Source organism: Zootoca vivipara, chromosome 5 (assembly GCF_963506605.1).
Source record: "Zootoca vivipara chromosome 5, rZooViv1.1, whole genome shotgun sequence".
NCBI lineage: Eukaryota > Metazoa > Chordata > Lepidosauria > Squamata > Lacertidae > Zootoca > Zootoca vivipara.
In genome coordinates, this window is record NC_083280.1 from 94,425,069 (window position 1) to 94,439,963 (window position 14,895).

Genomic DNA, 14,895 nt, shown 5'->3' on the forward strand with positions numbered 1-14,895 from the left:
GCACTTTATTATATAGGATTGCTTGCAAAGGACGAGAGGACTCCAAAAGAGCTCAGTGAGTCAACCGCCAAATGTGGTGGAGTTGGAATATGGCCCAAGTTACATTTATTAATCTTGATCATTTGGGATATGTTGGTGTTAAAATAAAGGTGCTTGTTTCTGTTCATATTGCTATGAACTTCAATAGTCAATATTCAATATTCTCAATAGTCAGATTGTAAATATACATTGGTACCTGAGGTTAAGTACTTAATTGGTTCTGGAAGTCCGTAGTTAACCTGAAGCGTACTTAACCTGAAGCAAACTTTCCCATTGAAAGTAATGGAAAGTGGCTTAATCCGTTCCAGACGGGTCCGCGGAGTACTTAAACTGAAAGTACTCAACCTGAAGCGAACTTAACCCGAGGTATGACTGTAATGCCTTTAAAATGCCACATGCTGTTAAGTACCGTATTATGTGCGCAAAATTCTTTTCTGGAATCCTTACTATAGGCCTATAAGGAAGGCCAGTGTTATTATCCCTATATTTCCCATGGAGGTATGGGTGCATGGGCATGAAAAATGCTTGGCTTGCTCAAGGTTGGGCCTGTATGCTATGAAGCAAAGGTGGGTTTTCCAACTTTGTGATGCGAATACAACTGAGGTGTCATGGACAGGCTGGCTAATGAGGAGAGGGGGGGCTTCAGCTGGAAACCCCCCTAGAGAAGCCTCAGAGGAGGAAAGCTCAAGGCGAGGGGAGTGGGGGTGGAAGACGGAAGACAGGTCAGAGGATGAAGGAGGGGCAGAAGGGTTGGATGCTGAACAAGCAACATGTTTGATTCAGAGGGAGGAAGAAGAGGCAGAAAGCACTGCAGGCACAGAACAGACAGCTGAGGGGGCTGAGGTTGCAACAGATTCACAGGATCCTGCTGGTATTCAGCTTCCCCTCTCCCTTGTCTCCAAGGGTATGAAGAGTTTAAGACTGCTGGGAAAACAGCCGGCTGGGGAGGAGACAGGGGGAATCGGGAGGGCCAGATGGTCAGTTCTGGCAACTGCTACACACGAGCCAGTCTTGCCTGTAGGTTTCTCTGTATTCTGTTCCTTGAATCCACCTTCCTGCTTGTCTCGGAGTCTCCCTGCTGACCCCTGGCATGAGGGGACAGTTCTTTCTTACCTGACCTTCTCTGCACAGCCATTCTCTCTGCTATTCATTCTTCCAGTTTTCCTTCCACCTGCCTCCAAGTCTGGCAGCAGGGAAGGGACTGCAATGTTACACATTACAAAATGGCAACTGGGGGAAACTACTGGAGAACTGAAGAAGTTGAGAACGTTTGTAGTACAAACTCACTACACTGTATTTGCTAGACTTCACTGCAGCAGACCCTCCAAGTGCCCCTATTTTCCAGGGACAGCCTTGGATTTACAGAAACTGTCCTGGTTTCTGATTTGACCCTGGAATTTCCTTAGGATGCCCCTATTTTCATTTGAAAAATGTTGGAGGGTATGCTACAGTATGAGGGGAAATGCTGCCCTTTCAATATGGACCTTATCTGTGAAATGTTGCAGGGTGCGTAACTGCTGCAGACCCAGCTGCTCTTAAAAGGACAGCTAAATGAAACTGCTCATAGTTCAAAATAGGACCTCTGTTCTGTCTTAGAGACCACATTAACTGGCCCTAACTGAACCACAGGCAAGTGACACCCACAAGGGGGCCATGACCAGGGCTGTAGATGGAGGAGGGAGGGGCTAGCCAGGTTTCTTTGCCCTGGGTGAAGCCTCCAGAGGTTACCATTGAGGCTCCCAGCCTGTGTGTGTGTGTATGCAAATGTGCAGGTGCCAAACTGGGTCTTTGACCCAAGTGAAATAAAGCCTAGTTTTGCCCCAGGCCATGTCCCTCTCTTCCTAATTAACAGCAACAGTCTCATTTGTGACTCATTGAGGGTTGAATATTCAAGATCTCCATGTATGAATCAATTAACCTCAAGAATAAAAACTTATTAACATAAAAGTGACTGTGGTAGGAAGAAAGAGTGGGTGACGTTTCGTTACAAACTTTCGGGAAACGCCACCCAAAGTTTACAAAGTTCCCCCTTCCTGGTAATTTGTACTGAGATAACCAAAGCAGCTTGTGAAGGGCAAAGTGGGGGCTGGTACCAGTCAGTATTCCCACTTGGGACAATGGTAGCATTCAGCAGGCTTCAGCCTCTGAGAAATGTAGAAATTACAAGTTTTAAGTCGGCTAAGTACGGAAAGAGCTGAGGCAGAGAAAAGGGGAGTGAATGATGTAGTCCAGGTTTGAAGCTTATTAACTGGGGCTTATCACAGTCAGAGGCAATTGTGGCATTAAGCAAACGATAATTAAGGACTGGGGGAAAATGTTATTGCCATTACCAATAGCAATTGGTTGCATTGTTAAAATCTATGTCTACTCATTGCCCTGTGACTCTTTAAAATGAAAGTTCTCCCACTACTTCTGGTGGGCATTGCCCTGGGTTCGCGTAGGGACTTCGTAAAATTGGAATCTATCTAATCACAATTCCTCAGGGCCATTCTCAGGATCCCCCCTTCTGATCGCTCAGAGATTGGGGGATATTGCCAGACAGGAGGACATAGCCTGCGTGAAATCTGGGATGTTCTTAGGGGAGCAGGTGTATCGGTCTGCACCAGCCCGTTACCTGGCAGATATCCACTACGTGGAATACCGCAGATTACTTACTGCAGCCAGACTGAATGTTCTTGATTCAGCAGTTTTGAGGGGAAGATTTGGAGGAGTCCCATACGGTCAGAGAACGTGCCATTGTGCCTTGGGTGAGGTAGAATCCACAGAACACATTTTACTGAGTTGTCCCTTTTATAATGATTTAAGGCAATATCTTATAACCCCATATTTAGTTCCCGACTAAGAGAACGGCAGGCAGCATATTTGCTAAACAAGCCCACTGGGAAAATAACCTTCTCGGTGGCTAAATTCCTCTTCCTGGCGCTCAAGTGTCAGAAACATTCAGTTTGGGTAGCTAATTAGAATGGACAAAAAACAAAACAAAAAATGTTCAGCCTGAAGTTCATTTACTTTACACACAGCAACCAAATTTGCTTTTATTTTTCATAATTTAGTCTGCAATGCTTGCTATTTTACATAGTTTGGTCTGCAATCCAAATCTCCCCCTCCAGTGGGGATTTATGGAGCCTGTTGCATGTGGCAGACGGGGTGGAAGGTGGGGGCACTAAGATTGTTGCACCAGCCCCTGGAACTGGGGCACCAATCAAGCCCATCTCAGGTCTGGTGCCCTCATGGGATGGTGGTGAGACAGGCTTAGTGTCTAATGCGTCCTGGGCTGGCTCACCCTTCCTTGCCTCCTGAATGCCTCCATTTCAAGGGATCTGGCTGGCTGCCAAAGTGGGCACCCCACCACGAGCCCACCTGCCTGCCCACAGGTTCAGTGGGCAACAGAGGGAATACCATATTGGTGGAGAGAAGCTTGCACCTCCACCCAACCTAATCCCCTCCCTAAAACAGGGCTTTTTTGGTTTGGCCATTCAAGTGGCAATATACAACTCTCATCAATTCTCCCTCTGCATTCCCCATAATTCCATAGATTTTAAATGAAATGTGCATATTCCTTCTTTTCCTATTCCCCTGATTTTAATAATTTTGGGGTAGGGATTGTCTGTCTTGCAGAGGTTTCTTGCAGCATTTTATTAGTTCCTGCTGAAGTCCAAGGTAAGGTACTTGTACATGCCAGAGGTTCTATCTGTGGGGGTTATTGTTCGTGTTTGTCAATATGATATGTATTTTTGTGTTTTTATATTGTTGTCATGAACTGGCAGGAATTTGGGGAGGAGGAAGAGGATCCCGGTGAGGGGTGGAGCTGGGACTGGGGCACACGGGGGCAAGCTGGGGAAAGAGAGGTTGGAGTAGGTAATATTCACGGGGTGACAGAAGATGATGAGGGGCCAGGGCCCAGGAAACTGAGCAGCGGGACCCCTCATCAGAGTCAGAGGGGCTCCCGTCCCCACAAACAAGGCAGGTCTGAGACTTGGGAAACAGTGGGTGGGGCACTCCAGGAAGCAGAGTCAGGCCAGGGCCTGCAGCCCAGTTCACTAGCTGGCCAGGTGGGGAAGGAGGCATGTGATTCCTCATCTGGGGCAAGCAGAGAGCAGCCGAGGGTCACATGCTCATCAAGCCCAGATGCTGCCGTCAGCAGACACAGGATCAGAAGGGGGACCTCATCTTGGTTATTCCTGGACCACCCCAGGTTTCTACTTTGGGCATGATGCTGGACTGCATTGTGACTTCATTTCCTGACTTCAGCCTTCAACTTTGGATCTTGGGCTGTGGACTTTGCCGATGCTGATGGACCCTTGGATTTTGGACTTGGTCTTGGCAGGGTGTCTGACTGCCAGGTAGGCCAGGGGATCAGGACAAATGTGAACTGCCCTGCAGTCCTTGGATGATGGGTGGTATAGAAATTTAATAAATAAATAAATAAATAAATAAATAATAAAGCACCTGTGTTTTGGCAGTAAGCATGTTAAAAGTATTAGGAGCAGTACTATTTAGCAACAATTTAATTTTTTTGCCTAATGACTTAGAGCAGATAATAGCATTCAAAACTATAACACCTGCAAATAAAAAACAGGCCTGTACATTCTGATGGTAAAGCAAAGGCTATTTCAGCTGTGTCCATTTTGTGCCTAATCAATATATTTTTAAATTCACAGCAGTTCTATTATTTTCACCTTTGAAACTGATGGCAAAACCCAAAACAAATGAAGGGAGTCTCTGTAGTTGCAGCCTGGGATCAACCTGGCCAGGTGCAAAGTATTTCTCTTGTCAGAAAAATGGATAGTTAGTCCTGGTTATTGAGAGGAAAAGTTTGTCCCTTCTTTTTCTCCCTGCAGTGGATGAAGATGGACCACACTGCTGATCTCTCATATTTGTAACCCTCAGGGATCCATCTGGTTGCGCAGGTGTTGCTTTCCTTGTAAATGAGCAACCTTGATTACTTTGAACCTGAATGGTTGCTGCCTGCCTTCAGCTGTGATAATGGAGACTATAAACTGTAAAATCATAGAGCTGTGGAGTTTGAAGGGTCCCCAAGGGTCACGTGGTCCAACCTGCTGCAGTAAAAGAATCCTGCCCACATCCATCCCTGGAGAGGCTCAAACCCCAAACCTTGTGCTTAACAGCCAGATACACTGACTCATTGTGCCATGTTGGGCTCCTCTTTGATCTTCTCCACTGGGAGAAGGGGAAAGGAGTCCATCTGATCTGCAGAAAGCAGCTGGTGGTGTTCTTCCACAAGCGCACAGAGAAAGTGAGAGTGAAGATTATAAGTGGGAAGGATCCCCACCGCAGTGGCTTTGAAGAGGGAGGCTGAGCCCAGTTTTCACTCTGCCCCCAATTGCTTCTGGGAGGAAGAGAGGCTGCCTTTCCCTGTGATCAAAGCAATAATTGGGTGAGGGGAGCAAGGTGGTAGGCTTAGAAAAGGTGGGCCTGTTACGCTCAGAAAAACATGGTGGAGTTGCTTCTAGGGCCCACCTGCCTGCTAGTCACACCAAGACATTTCTTTCAGGTGCTGCAATGGAAAGGGTGTTGGATTTGTGCACCCCCCCCAAGTCAGGAAAGCAAGCTGTGGTTCTTCTAAAGGTCTCTCCAGTGGCACCCAGTTAAAGGTAAGGTAAAGGACCCCTGGATGGTTAAGTCCAGTCAAAGGCGACTATGGGGCTGCGGCGCTCATCTCGCTTTCAGGCTGAGGGAGCGGGCGTTTGTCCACAAACAGTTTTCCAGGTCATGTAACCAGCATGACTAAACCGCTACTGGCACACGGAGGACTGTGACAAGTGTCTGAGCACACAGAAACACCCTTTACTTTCCTGCCACAGCAGTACCTATGTATCTACTTGCATTGGCGTGCTTTGGAACTGCTAGGCAGGCAGGAGCTGAGACAGAGCAACAGGAGCTCACCCCGTTGTACGGATTTGAACCACCAACCCTTCTGATCAGCAAGCCCAAGAGGCTCAGCCCACAGCGCCACCTGCATCCCTAGCCTTGCTCTGAGGAAAGGTGTGCTGGGCGAGGGGGCTGCAGAAGGGGCCCAGGCAAAAACCCACACCCACACCATGCACTGAGCTGGCTTGTGCACATCCTGCATCTTGGGGGCTGCCAATGCTGGGTGGGAAAGTGGTGTATAGAGGAGATTGGCCACAAGCCATGTCTACTCTTTTATCTTTCCTGTTCCTTAGGAAATACTAGATTTTGATACATGCCCCCCCCCCAGCTTTGATCCAGTTTGAGGAAAAAGAAGAGCACAGTAGTGTTTAAAGCCAATAATGCAAACATAGCCTGAAACCCATGGGTAAGAGCAGGGCAGTCTCGAGCAGGTCGGGCGCCCTGGCGCTGGCGCGGAGATCGCTCCGCGCCCCCGCCCTCGCAGCGCGCAGCATGGCTTCCGTGCAGCTTCGCCGCGCAGCGCCCTGCCTGTCAGCCCAGCGCCCTGGCGGCCCTGGGTAAGAGTGCCAGAGGTAGCAATTTAACATAGAAACATAGAGTTGGAAGAGACCACAAGGCCATCCAGTCCAACCCCCTGCCAAGCATTATTTGCATTATTTGACATTATTTGCATTATTTGACATAAAACATGTATCAACATTTAGATGAGGAAGAGATTTGGGCCTGCTATCCTTCTTTGCAAGAATGCTTGAGCTTTGACAACGTACTAGTTAACTTGCTAGAATATTGGATAAGAGGATTTGAGATGGTACCTGTTACACATACATCATTTATTGGCAACTGATTTTATGATCTAACGGTTGGGTCAGGTGATCTAGATATTAAAAATAATAACCAAACACAGGATCAGATCTGTATTAAAGTAACTTTAAAGGAATCTTTAAAGGATTTTTTTCTACTTTTTATTTTTTCTGTTTTTTATTTTTATTTATTTATTATTAGGGGGGGGGCGCGCGCCAGGAGGTGATCTCGCCTAGGGCGCAAAAAACCCTAGCACCGCCCGGGGGGGGGGGCAGAATCAGGAGCAAACGGGGGTCGCTTTTATTAACCCTGTGGGTTCCAGGGTTTGGATCCTGAGTTGAGGGAGCTTTCCTCCCCCTCCACTTGTTTGCTCACCTGCCTCCTTCCTGTCCTCTCCCTGCCTGTGCCCAGCGCCAGACACTGCTCTGTGGGGCTTTTGGCGTGGCGACTCCTCCTCCTAGGAGACCCAAGGAGACTCTCGAGTCGGTGGAGAAGCGGCAAGGCAGTCTCAGTGCCTGGCTGCATCCCATGATGCAAGGGGCAATAACATGCCCCCTGCAAGCACAACGGAGGGGCGGCAGCGGTGGCAGAGTGAGGTCAGGCCGGGCGCCTGGAGCCGGCTGCCTTAGCAGCAGCGCCTCACTCGCTGCCCCAACAGGAGCAGTGTGCAGAGCAGCTGTTCCCGGACTCTTGCTGTTGGGCACCCCTGCTGGGTGGGCGCTGTGGTCAGGGCGCCACTCAGCCAAACGGAAAAGACGATCCTGCCCATATCTCTAATTCTGCAAGTTTAAACTAACATACTTTAGTTAATGGTTCTAGCAATGAAAAGAAAGTCTTTTGTAGGACCTGACTCAAACCTTAAATATATGATAGAGGAAAAGAGCCAAGACTAATTTGATCCACTTAAAGGTACAGTTCATAAATAGAAGCCCTCGGAGGAGAAAGGGCTGTTGTGGAAGGAGAAACACACCCACAGCCAGAAAGCACCTCATGAATCTGGAGGTTCATGGAAGACTGCCATGTTCTGTCAGCTGCTATTCTCATCTGTTATGGACTGCTCACCACCTGTTCCTGGGTATTTCAGGACTCAGTTGCATACACTCTCACACACACTCACACCCCATACCACCAATTAAAAGTGCAATGCATCTTTATTTAATTAAATCCTGTTCTTGAATCCACTGGCTGGATCCATTGCATGGTGACCCCCGACTCTCCATTTTGTCGCCTGGCACACAGCTGTTAGTAAGTCACCTGCTAGAGCCCTTCTCTAGAGCTTGAAAGGTCAGCTGTCAGTGGCTGCTGGAGACAGATAAAGAAGAAAAAAGAGCCGGAATATTTTTAGGGGGAGAGGAGGAAAGAAAGCAGTTTAATTTCTGTTTCCAGCTTTCCAGCTCTGTTTACCTTTCCAAGCACCTGCTGGTCTGTTGCATCTGCTTTTAACATTCAGGACTCAGACACTTTTACTCCACCTACACTTAAAAAAAAGAGTTGATCTTACAAACTTTAATACTTACACCATTTTCAACCATTATGTTTTGATAATTTTGACTTTGGTCACCCACAAAAGTCTGTTGGTGACCTTAATAAAGCTCCTCAACACAGAGAGATTAATTTATGTTTAATTTAATATATATTCTTCAGTCCCCAAGGGACTCTCGCGGCTAAATACTTAAAAAACCAAAAAAACCAAAAATGCATACAATGATAAATATAAATTAATACTACAGAGCTGCAGGATGCTCAGCATTAAATGGGTTGAAATGGGGGGTTATTTAAAAAATGAAAGTGTTTCTGGATGAACGTGTCCTAATTATAATGTGTTTATATGTTGCAAGTTGTTTGGCGACCTTTGTCTAATAAAGGTAAAGGTAAAGGGACCCCTGACCATTAGGTCCAGTCGTGACCGACTCTGGGATTGCGCGCTCATCTCGCATTATTGGCCGAGGGAGCCGGCGTATAGCTTCCAGGTCATGTGGCCAGCATGACAAAGCCGCTTCTGGCAAACCAGAGCAGCACACGGAAACGCCGTTTACCTTCCCGCTGTAGCGGTTCCTATTTATCTACTTGCATTTTGACGTGCTTTCGAACTGCTAGGTTGGCAGGAGCTGGGACCAAGCAACGGGAGCTCACCCTGTCACAGGGATTCGAACCGCCGACCTTCTGATCAGCAAGCCCTAGGCTCAGTGGTTTAACCACAGTGCCACTTGGGTCCCTTTGTCTAATAAATAAGAAGAATAAAATGGTAGATCGAGGTGGAGAACCTGCAGGCTGTGGGACTAATCCGGCTCACTTTTGGTCTGCGAGACTGTTTAGGGCAAGGCACATCTACTTGCGCTTCACAACATCTATGGTGGCAGGTAAAGGTGGGGCTTGGCCAAAACGGCAGCGCTTGCAAGGCCACCTTATGCAGCACATTCAAAGCACCCAACAACCGACTGGTTGTCATGCTGTTTGGAAGCACAGGACAAAGTGCTCTGGTTGCCTGGAAATGCTGAGCACAGGGCTTGCAAAACGCTTTGTCCAGTGCTTACCAAAGGCACAACAACCTCTGAGTTCTTGGGTGTTTGAGAAGAGCTGTCCAAACCCTGTCCTTGCAAACCCTTCTGAAGTTTGCAAAGACTTGCCAGGCAGCCCCAATGTCCAGGAATGGTGCTGGCCCACAGCCAGGAAACCTTGGAAGGGTAAGCAGACAATTGGGCCTTTGGGAAGCCCCATACAAAGGACTTTCATAGGTACCTGGTGTGATCATGATGCTAGATGAATGACAGGTGGCTTATCAAACTTGCTTATTTATTACTTTTTTATAATGTACCACCTTTCCTCCAAGGAGCTCAAGATAGTGTACATTGTTTCCCCCCTTCCTTATTTTATCTCACAACAATCCTGTGATGTAGGTGAGGCTGAGAGATGACTTCCTCCTGCAACTGAAGAGGACCTGGAGCAGGGAGCAGAGCGAGGATGAAGGAGTCAAATTATCTCTGGAACAGCTGCTTGGATCAGAAACAGATCACTGGCAGAATCTCTGTGGTATGTTTCCACATCCTTTAAGAAGGGATTCACCTAGGGACTGCCAGCACCAGCAAGGCACCAATCACAGCAATCAAGGAGGCCCCCAGGCCCCCACCCACCCAACAACCTCGACTGTAGCGGGGATCCAGTGAAGCTCAGAGGGAACCTGGCGGATAATGCAATGGAGCCTCCCAGAAGATGGCCTTTGTTGGTTCAGGGCTCCCTTTTAGAATCATAGAGTTGGAAGAGACCACAAGGGCCATCCAGTCCAACTCCCTGCCAAGCAGGAAACTCCATCAAAGCATTCCTGACAGATGGCTGTCAAGCCTCTGCTTAAAGACCTCCAAAGAAGGAGACTCCACCACACTCCTTGGCAGCAAATCCCACTGCCGAACAGCTCTTACTGTCAGGAAGTTCTTCCTAATATTTAGGTGGAATCTTCTTTCTTGTAGCTTGAATCCATTGCTCGGTGTCCGCTTCTTTGGAGCAGCAGAAAACAATCTTTCTCCCTCCTCTCTATGACATCCTTTCATATATTTGAACATGGCTATCATATCACCCCTTAACCTTCTCTTCTCCAGGCTAAACATACCCAGCTCCCTAAGCCGTTCCTCATAAGGTATCGTTTCCAGGCCTTTGACCATTTTGGTTGCCCTCCTCTGGACCGTTCCAGCTTGTCAGTATCCTTCATATTATAACTAGAACCACCACTGCATTTTTTATTTATTTTCTTTCTTTTTTCCCTTCTTTCTTTGTTTCTCCTTTTTATTTTACTCTAATTTCCATTTTTTCTCTTCTTTTTCCTTTTCTTCCTTTCCTTTGCCACCTTTTGCTTCTGTTTTTTTTCTTTCCTGAACACACCCTTGCCAGCCTTTACAGTAATTTTTAACTCTTTTCTACAAATCCCTAACCTCACTTTCTACAAATCCCTAACCTCACTTTCCATCCTTAACTGGGCCCCACTCCCACTTTTGTGTGTAAATCTTATACCCAACACAGCTGTCACAAAGACGCTTAACACATCTCACTGACCCCTCCCCATGGCAAACGACAGGGAGGGTGGCTTGTTCTTAAAGAAGGCCCTCCGTGCCAGCTGAGACCCAGGACCAACCGGCTAGGCGCCAGATGGTCCAAGATACCACAAACCTATATGAATACATATAGGCTACTTTCTGTGATCTACCCCCCCCCCCAATTCTTTAAAACAAATCTAATTCCAACCCCACTCTTCCCCCCACCCACCACACTCTAGATCAGTGCAACTTAAAAGATTTGATAGACAATACAAGGTGAGAGACACAGGGCAACCCAGACAGTTGGCAGGGAATCATCCTATAAAGTAGATAAGCAAGATGACTAGCTTAAAAGCTTAAAAGCAATTACAGTGGTACCTCGCAAGACGAATGCCCTGCAAGGCATTTTTTTTGCTAGACGAATGCTTTTTGCGATCTGAGGTTGACTCGCAAGATGAAGCTGTTGTCAAGCTGTCTATGGCCGCGCTTCACAAGACGAAGCCGCCCTACAGCTGATACAGATGGCAAAGGAAGATTTGATGATCTTCCTTTGCCTCCTTCCCACTGCAACCCCAGTCGTCCGCGACTGGACTTAATGGTCAGGGGTCCCTTTACCTTTACCTTTACTATTATTTTACTGGAACATATGTATTGTAAGCTACTGTGAGTACCCATTGGGTTAGGTGGCATGGTATTTTATCTTAAGAAAAATACATAAATGTGTCTGAGGCATGAAACTGCATGTAGAGGTCTTGGCAATTTATGAAGAGGAATTTGGAATCAATGGTTGGGAAGGACTCATTCCTAAATGGGATCGAGGCGATTTATTCAGAACAAAAGGCAAGATTGATAATTAATAATACCCTAACAGAATACTTTGATATCACAAAAGGAACTAGACAGGGATGTCCTTTATCACCGTTATTATTCATCATGGTCCTGGAAATATTATTGAATAGACTAAGAGACCTATCTACAATCAGAGGTATTAAAGTCGGTACAAAACAATTCAAAGTGAAAGCCTTCGCAGATGATTTAGTTTTAACATTGGAAAATCCAAAGGAAAGTGTTGCAGAAGCAATAGAAGAAATGGAGAAATTTGGCCAATTGGCAGGATTTAAATTAAATAGACATAAAACAAAGGTTATGGCAATGAATATGGCGAAAGAAGAAAAACAGGAATTACAGTTAAAATATGGATTCGACGTGGCTAAAAAAGTAAAATACCTGGGAATATGGATGACAGCAAAGAATATTAATCTTTATAGTGATAACTACGAACAAGTATGGAGGGAAATAAAGAAAGACCTGGAAAGATGGACTAATATGAAAATGTCATTCTTAGGAAGAATTGCAGCAATAAAGATGAATATATTACCTAAGATGTTATTCCTATTTCAAACTATACCTGTTGTGAAGGGTACAAGGCAATTTCAAGAATGGCAAAAGATTTTGTCAAGATTTGTCTGGCAGGGGAAAAAACCTAGAATAAAGTACAAAATTTTGGTAGATAAGAAAGAAAGAGGCGGATTCGCTCTACCAGACTTGAGACTTTATTATGAAGCATCTTGTATCTGTTGGATAAAAGAATGGATAACTCTAAAGAACACGGACTTGCTAGATTTGGAAGGTTTTAATAATAGATTTGGATGGCATGCATATTTATGTTATGATAAAAAGAAATCTCACACAGGGTTTACGAACCATGTGATAAGAAGATCTCTGTACGAGGTATGGGAAAGAAATAAAAGGCTGTTAGAAACCAAAACACCATGGTGGGTCTCACCAGCGGAGGTATTAACAGTTAAGAAAGTAAATATGGAGGGGAGGCGGGCCACGTACGAGGAAATCTTGACAAAAACTGAAAAAGGATGGAGTTTAAAACCTTTTGATGAAATCAAAGGAGTATTAACAGGATGGATAGAATATCATTAAATAAATGACGTGCTTAGAGAGGACAGAAAAATAGGTTTTGAGGATAAAAGGTCCAAATTCCAAATAGAAGTGCTAGAAGGCAAAACAAAGCTTTTGGCAAAAATGTATGATCTGTTGTTAGAGTGGTATACAAAAGATGAGTTAACAAAAGAGGTGCTGATTAAATGGGCAAAGGACCTTGGGCATAATATTGAATATGACGCGTGGTTGAAATTATGGAATCAAACCTTAAGATTTACAGCATGTACTGCCTTAAAAGAAAATGTATATAAGATGATGTATAGATGGTATTTAACCCCAGTTAAATTAGCTAAAATGTATAGAATGAGTGATAAAGTATGCTGGAAATGTAAGGAGAGAGATGGTGAATTTTATCATATGTGGTGGACATGCGAAAAAGTCAAAAGATTTTGGGAAATGCTATATAATGAATTGAAAAAGATGTTTAGATACACTTTTCCAAAAAAACCGGAAGCATTCTTGTTAGGAATAATGGGAGGAGAGATTAGAAAAGAAGTCCAAATAATGTTTATGTATGCAACAACCGCGGCTAGGACTTTGCTAGCCCAAAAATGGAAACTACAGGAATTACCTACAATTGAGGAGTGGCAGACAAAAATGATGGACTATGCTGAACTTGCTAGATTGACTTGCAAGATCCGTGACCAGGGGGAGACAAGGTTTCAAAAGGACTGGAGTAAATATGTGGACTACATGGAGAAAAACTGTAGATCGTTAAAAACTCTCGCAGGATTGAAATAAATCCTACGAATTGACCAATAAGTCAAAAAGGAACTGCAAAAAAGAGATTTAATAAGAAACCCGTATGAAGGGAGGGGGGGAAGTCATAGCTCAGCGGAGCAAGGTAAAAGATGAAAACATAAGATGTTTTGTATAAAAGATTGTTTTTTTTTCTATATTAATTTGCTAAATTTGGAAAATGGAATAAAAATTTATTTTTTAAAAAAGAAACTGCATGTAGAGGAAACGAAACATATGAGGCAAATGTCTGCCTTAGACACTCTTTCTTCAAATGACGGTTGCTTCACTAAAATGGAGAGGGAACCCTCACAGCCTTGATTGAAGAGACATTAATCACAGAATGCAAAATACAATATAAAGGATCAGCATTAATCACAGAGCCCTCTTTTGCTTTTAAAGCTTAAAATGAACTTTGATTCACCCCCACCAGCCCCCCTCCAAAAAAAGAGATCAGACAAAGAAATGACATCAGAAGATGTTAAACTTCCATCCAGTCTGCCCTCTCTGAAGGACTACGGAAAGACACCAGACACTCTGCTCTCCACAGTGACTCAGGAGCCATAATTAACCATAATAAAGACCAACATGGCATAATGGGTATTTTGGCAAATAAGCTTGTTTGAGATAAGATGGCAATTTAGCTCTTTTATGTCTTATGAGACTGTTTACCACATGGTTGAGAAAACGTATCACACCAGTAGCTAGAATAAGGTTGAGTGTTTCCTGGAGGATGGGAAGAGTGTATTCTGTGGGAAATAGAATAACTAAAGAATAACTTCAGGCATAAACTGGAATAGTGTAGTGGGAAACAGTGCAAGTGATGAGCCAGGAAATCCTGAGTTCAAATTTAACCTCAGCCTTGAGCTTGCTACTCTTGCCCCTCCCAGCCCTTCCCCCCAGTCTGCAATGGGGGACAATAAGATTTCTTCATGTTATGCAGCATTTTAAAGAATTACTGAGGTAATTCTTAAGATAATGTATAGGACGAGAACTTCCTGTGTGCTGTGTACATCCTCGTTATCGTTTTAATTTTATCACAGTATGGGCACTTGACCTTCACATGAAGCTTATTTTGTGGGTCATAAATTGGTCTACACTTAGGCCCCTTAAAGCACCATTGTCTCTTTAAGACAGTCATTGCTTTTTTTAAGGGGTGATAATATTAAAAGACCCCAGTTCCCTTCACAGAGCTATAATTCCTCAGAGTCCCATGCAAAGAGGGACTGAATGTTAACCCAGCCTGGGAATTGTGAGAGGAAATAGGGATTTTATGAGGCTCGTCTGACATCAACAAGAAGCTGAGCCTTCAGGATTATTGGCCCAATAATTCCTGTGAAATGTTCTTCCAACAGAAATTTGTGCTGACTTTCACGCATTTGCAGAAGACTTTTATTTGCCGCCATGCAAATCAGACAATTAAGAAAAACACACCTGCTAATGG